Here is a 5,948-nt window from a genome sequence, read left to right as displayed (position 1 = left end):
TTGCTTTTTAAATGAGATTTCTCAATGCTCCCATTTATATCCCCCGGCATTATCATCTCAATCTCTCAAAGCCTATCGCTCTTAAAGGAAATGCTGGAAAGAAAGGCACAAATTTCTCTCCATAAAACCAGCCATTAGGAATATTCGCAAAAGCTACACCTCTGTCTGCACTCATCCAGCCAGATGATTTTTGCACCTACAGGTTATTTAAAGCTGGAGCTCTATCACCAGAGCGAGAGAGTCCGACCCTCAGTACAAGGTCACGCTTCTGGATATCTCCGGCACTGAGTGGCCATCTGGAGAAGAACAGAAGGTTAAAAGTATGCGGGGCCTGTAGCAATGTAAAACAGAGACGGAGAGAGAGAGCGAAAAAGAGCAAGCAGGAGAAAAGTGCATTTTAAAACCTTGTTGTATTATAGGGTTCTGCCCACATTGAACCGAGAACATCTCATAAATCACCAGCGAGATGCTCCAGCCAAAGTAAAATGGAAAAGTCTCATGGACATTCTTGGTCAATTTATCTCTGCCCTTTTTCTTGAGTCCCCAATATTATTGTGGGCCTTTTGACAAAGGTTTTTGAAGGTTCTTTTCGGCAAATATACATTTGAAGTAGGGCTCGGTACAAAATATCGATTTCTCGATTTGAATCAATTCTCATTTTTACGAAACGATATTGATTCAAGAATCCAAGAATCGATTAGCCTGTTTTCAGTTAATAAACGGAACATTGTAGTCCAATAAAGTGCAAAAGGCTTTGTTAATTGTGATCTTAGATGTCAAATTCTGTCCATTTTATTTCAATATTCAAACAATAAATGCTATTTTGGTGTGTTTAATGTGGAGTGGTTCAAGAGAAGCAGCTGCACAAAGCAGATATGAACTGATTGGCTTTATTCCAGTTTCAGCCAAAATAGACACAAATGAACGTCCGAAGGTATGTTAAAAGAAAGAGTACAACTTATAAATCTGTATCCCGTCTCATGTAATCGCCCATCAGCATTTCAACCATGGAAAGATGTAAACAAAACAGCTTGAATACAAATCAGTTAATCTCCCTCAATATTATAATGTAGTAACAGCTGTAGTAACAGATTTTTTTCCTTGAGAAAATTTGCCTTGTACTGCACATGATATATATCCAAAACAATCGCTATTGAATCAAAATTGCCATTGATTCGCAAGCTTGTGAATAAAAATCTAATCAAATCGTGAAAATTGTGCCAATACCCAGCCCTAATTTGAAGTGCCTTTATTAGGTGTATTTTCACGTAACATTTCAAATCTTTTCTACAAATGTTTTCTGCAACCATATCTGTTATGTTGAAATATAGATGTTAGATAATAAATTGTACTACTTATATGACACGCACATGATTAACCGCTGTGAACTTTCTTTGACTAGACGGTTAATAAAGAAAATGTTTCTGGAATGTTGTAGTTACACTTTTAAATCGTAAAAAAAGTCAAAATAAATAAATAAATGGATTCTTGAAAAGTCTTTGATTTTTTTTTTTTTTCTGCAGTATTGCCCAGCCTTTACTTGTATACTACAATTTTGGGTTTAGATGTCACAAGTGGGTTTAGATGTCACAAAATTTTTAAATTTGCTAAAAATATACATTTAACAATGTTGTTAAATCATTAGTGTTATGTAAAGATCCAATATTACAAAGTTCTGCACATGACTTGCAGAGGAAAAAGGTAAATTGTGTGCCCGATTGACTAATTTGTTCCCTTGAATAACTAAATTGTGCACACAATTTATTAATTTGTTCCCTCAATTTACTAAAACCTGCACACAGTTTACTAATATGTTCCTTCGGTTTACTAAAACATACGCACAATTTACTAATTCATTCTCATTTTACTAAATCATGCACACAATTTACTAATTTGTTTTCTCGTTTTACTAAATCGTATGCACAATTTACTAATTTGTTCCCTCAGTTTACTAAAATGTGCACACAATTTACTAATTTGTTCACTTGGTTTACTAAAACGTACACACAATTTACTAATTCATTCTTCGTTTAACAAAATCATGCACACAATTTACTAATATGTTCCCTCGGTTTACTAAATCGTATGTACAATTTACTAATTTGTTCCCTCAGTTTATTAAAATGTACGAACAATTTAATTCCTTCTCTCGTTTGACAAAATCGTGCGCACAGTTTACAAAAATGTTCACTTGTTTTACAAAGTCGTGCACACAATTTACTAATTTGTTCCCTCAATTTACTAAAATGTGTACACAGTTTACTAATTCATTCACTTGGTTTACTAAAACGTACACACAATTTACTAATTCATTCTCTCGTTTTACAAAATTATGCACACAATTTACTAATATGTTCCCTCGGTTTACTAAAATGTACACACAATTTACTAATTCCTTCTTTTGTTTGACAAAATCGTGCGCACAATTTACAAATATGTTCCCTCACTTACTAAATTGTGCTCACAATTTACTATTTTGTTCCCTCAATTTACGAAAACGTGCACACAATTTACTAATTTGTTCACTTGATTTATCAAAATCTGATTACAAATTACTGATTTGTTCCCTCGTTTTACTAAATTGTGTGCACAATTTACTAATTCATTCTCTTGATTTACTAAAATGTGTGCACACAATTTACTAATACATTCTCTTTGTTTACTAAAATGTACATGCAATTTAATTAATTCTCTCATTTTACTAAATCATGCGCACAATTTACTAATTTGTTCCCTCGTTTTACTAAATTGTGCACGCTATTTATTAATTAGTTCCCTCGTTTACTAAAACTTATGCACAATTTACTAATTCATTCTCTTGTTTTACTAAAGCTAAAGTTCCGTCGTTTTAATTAAATCATGCGCACAAATAATTTTTTTTCCTTGCATGTTATATGCGGGGCTTCGTACGATGTAATCTGATTATGATAAATAAAAAATACTGGTCAGTTTTCAGTGAGTCAGTGCTTAAACCTTATGTAAATTACTTAACATATGTACGCAGCATCAGGCTTTTTGCTGTTCTTAACAAGTTCACTGCAGTGTTACAGAGTGTGAGTGTGGAATGTCTGCACAGCTTAGATGATGTGCCGAGAATGAAAGCATGCATATCTCTAGTCCTGGAATCATGCGGCTTGCATTGTCATAAATAATGCAAAAAAACAGTCACACTCCATTTGCCTGTTTCTGTCAGCAAAACTTGATTTGTTTCAGAGCAGTTTCAGAGAATTTCAACTTGACAGTGACCCAGTGGCAGAATTAATTGCGTAACCCCCTACCCTATAGCCCTTCTTACGTTCTCTTGCTGAATTTAAACGTGGAAAAGAACCTGCCAACGTTGGCCAGCAGGGATTTATGTGTATTCCAGGTAAAAAGTATCTCACTAAATGTGTTTCATTTCTCTAAATGACCAGGAATTGTTATTCTTTTTGTACTTTTTCCATTTTTTATCATGCATTATCATAGCATCTTTTTTCATAAACTAAACGTTGCCTAAATTAAATACAAACTTGATGAATAAATATGCATCATCTTGGATTTCCTTTGTGGCTATAAAATAGATTTTCTCAAGCACTGCCGTGTCAAGGCTGTATTACGTGCACTTTGTTTAAAAATCAGTTTTTGCTGAAGTTCAAGCTTCATGTGGGCCAAGGATTTTTAAGGACGTTTTGCATTGAATATCAATAATACAATAATACTATTCAAACTTTTTTAAGGTCCACATTTGCATCACACACCCAATTAGGCCAAGGGTGCAAAGTAAGAACACGCTCCAGTGATAACCTGTTATGCCAAACACAGCTCACAATTTGGTTAACAAATTTTATTTAGAAAACCAGAAGTAATTTAAAGTGCGAGTCTGACCCAAAAGGTGTCTGAATCTGAAGAAAAAAATCTGTAAACAAAGAGGTACATTTATGTACCTCCAGAAGTTTCTTTCCTGTTCTCAAAAGCAGAAGCTCTAACTCTGGGTCTTTTGTGAGGGGGATTTTGTAGATATCTAACGGTTTGATGAGATTTAATGTAATGTAATAGGCTACTGCTAGCAAGTGGCCAACTATGTATCTTTAGCGGCTCTGTAGAACGTATTATTCATTTTTCATGCCTTTCTGAACACATATTCATGCTTCAGGCTTCTTATTCATAAAATATATAACAGGTGTGTATAGCTTTTCTTCTTACACTACTAGTCAAAAGTTTTTGGACAGTAAGATTTTTAATGTTTTTTTTTTTTTTAAAGAAATCTCTTCTGCTCACCAAGCCTGCATTTATTTGATCCAAAGAACTGTAAAACAGTACAATTTTGAAATATTTTTACTATTTAAAATAGCTGTTTTCTATTTAAATATATTTTAAAATAGTTATCCCTGTGATTTCAAAACTGAATTTTTAGCATCATTATTCCAGTCTAGGGCTGCCAAATGATTAATCGCAATTAATCGCATACAAAATAAAAGTTCGAGTTTGCCTAATATATGTGTGTGTACTGTGTGCAATTATTATGTATATATAAATACACACAAATGAATGTACACATTTAAGAGAAATTATGTTATGTACAAAATATTTTTTATTTATATATAATATAAATTATACAAAAATAATAAATACATATACTTGTAAATATTTCTTAAATATATATATGAATGTGTTTGTACATAATAATTACACACAGTACACACACATATTAGGCAAACTCAAACTTTTTGTATGCGATTATTAACAATTAATCACGATTAATTGTTTGACAGCCCTACTCCAGTCACAAGATTCTTCAGAAATTATTCTAATATTCTGATTTGCTGCTCAAAAAACATTTATTATTATTATTATTATTACGTTAAAAACACCTGAGTAGAATTTTTTTTTCAGGTTTCTTTGATGAATAGAAAGTTCAGAAGAACAATTTATCTGAAATAGAAATCTTTTGTAACATTATAAATGTATGTTATAATTATAAAACTGTACTCACCTGTACTGTACACAACTGTTTTAAATAACAAAATGTTTCCTGAACAGCAAATCAGCATATTAGAATGATTTCTTAAGGATCATGTGACACTGAAGACTGGAGTAATGATGCTGAAAAAAATTCAATTTTAAAATATATTCAGATAGAATACAGTTATTTTAATTAGTAAAAATATTTCACCATACTACCGTGTTTGCTGTATTTTAGATCAAATAAATGCAGGCTTGGTGAGCAGAAGAGACTTCTTTAAAATACATTAATAAACTTTTAACTGGTGGTGTATACGAAGGAGGAGACAAATATAATTCAATTGATTTGACATCATTATTCATATTCATGAATTTTTATCACATACCACCTGTGACGCTTTCAAACAATCTAAGAAACACTCTCTATCTCAGATGTGAAGCGGAAATAAATAAAAGAGAATAATTACAGCTATTTTCGGTCTCTGCACCCTACATTTTGCACAGAATTTATAAAAGACAAGCAGAAATGTGTATTATACATTTTTAATTTAACCAATCCACCATTAAGCTATAATGGTTATTTTAATTAAAGACGTTTTCTAGTTCACAGTCTGCAGTGAGGGATGTCGCTCTCGAAATGTTGTATCAGCGAGGCCAGAGACCAAGCTAACATAACACATCCATTATTTTGGGCTTAAAGATGGAACACCCACCACCATCTAGACCCAAACCACTGGTTTTTCCATTTCTTTCTTTGCTTGATAAAAGAGGAAACCCACGGAGTGACAAAGGTGTATTGGAGTCATTAAACACTAGTAAGAAATGTGGCACACTTGGCGTGGCTCTCTCCGCGGTGTGATTGATTGGGTTGTTGACCCGCTCCACCCCTCTGCCGCTTCCTGTTACACCAGCCACAACGGCCAGCGTGGGCTTGCGATTCTGCTGTTTGAGGCTTCTAAACATGGACTATTTTGCATCTCGCGGTTTAATTGATTTAGATCGTTGCA

The sequence above is a fragment of the Labeo rohita genome, chromosome 1, assembly GCF_022985175.1.
Source record: "Labeo rohita strain BAU-BD-2019 chromosome 1, IGBB_LRoh.1.0, whole genome shotgun sequence".
Lineage (NCBI taxonomy): Eukaryota > Metazoa > Chordata > Actinopteri > Cypriniformes > Cyprinidae > Labeo > Labeo rohita.
The sequence above is the reverse complement of the archived record's forward strand: the minus strand, read 5'-3'. Positions refer to the sequence as shown.